Raw genomic sequence first — 261 nt, forward strand, 5'->3', positions numbered from 1 at the left:
TTTGTACGAGGCTTTTGGCTTACATAAGACACTCCGAGCACTCGTTAAGCTTCAGTTAGATGAGAAAATATGCAAAAAGAGTGTTTTGAGAGCACCTGCCTTATTTTAGGTGTTAAAGTGCCAGATATTTACGGTGCAATTTCGTCGGCAGCCATTGTAAATCTAGTCGTTTCAAACGAGGCGCGCAAACTTCGTTAAAAAAAGAGAAAAGAAACCACGAGCCCCATAAATGGCAGCGCCCGCTCTCGCCCGTGTGCGCAT

This window comes from Amblyomma maculatum, chromosome 3 (genome assembly GCF_055883805.1).
Source record: "Amblyomma maculatum isolate TAMU_Amacu chromosome 3, ASM5588380v1, whole genome shotgun sequence".
Lineage (NCBI taxonomy): Eukaryota > Metazoa > Arthropoda > Arachnida > Ixodida > Ixodidae > Amblyomma > Amblyomma maculatum.